At 51.4% G+C, this 368-nt stretch overlaps 1 protein-coding gene across 3 annotated transcripts in view; it reads left to right on the top strand.

The window, feature by feature from the left end:
- Positions 1 to 138, top strand: part of LOC107701179 (cyclin-dependent kinase 4-like) — a 6,828-nt gene extending 6,690 nt beyond the window's left edge. For 2 of the 3 annotated variants that reach the window (XM_016503149.1, XM_016503147.1), the window contains exon 9: positions 107 to 133. The gene's annotated coding sequence lies outside the window, so the exon portion shown is untranslated. Of the gene's footprint in view, positions 1 to 106 lie in introns of all 3 variants that reach the window. The other variant, XM_016503148.1, reaches the window with a different exon arrangement.
- Positions 139 to 368: the final 230 nt, after the last annotated feature.

Genomic DNA, 368 nt, shown 5'->3' with positions numbered 1-368 from the left:
AGAGTGTCTGTGTGTGTGTGTGTGTGTGTGAGAGTGTGTGAGTGAGTGAGTGAGTGTGTGTGTGTGTGTGTGTGTCTGTGCACGTGTGTGTGTGTGTGTCTGCGAGTGTGTGAATGTGAGTGAGTCTGTGTGTCTGTGAGTGTGAGAGTGACTGTGTGTGTGTCTGTCTGTGCGCGTGTGTGTGTGTGTGTGTCTGTGCGCGCGTGTGTGTGTGTGTGTGTGTGAATGTGAGTGAGTCTGTGTGTCTGAGTGTGAGAGTGACTGTGTGTGTGTCTGTCTGTGTGTCTGTGAGTGTGAGTGACTGTGTGTGTGTGTGTCTGTGTCTGTGAGTGTGAGAGTGTCTGTGTGTGTGTGTGTGTGTGTGTGTG

Source organism: Sinocyclocheilus anshuiensis, unplaced genomic scaffold, assembly GCF_001515605.1.
Source record: "Sinocyclocheilus anshuiensis isolate Anshui unplaced genomic scaffold, SAMN03320099.WGS_v1.1 scaffold1874, whole genome shotgun sequence".
NCBI lineage: Eukaryota > Metazoa > Chordata > Actinopteri > Cypriniformes > Cyprinidae > Sinocyclocheilus > Sinocyclocheilus anshuiensis.
This window is presented reverse-complemented; position numbering and strand designations above follow the sequence as displayed.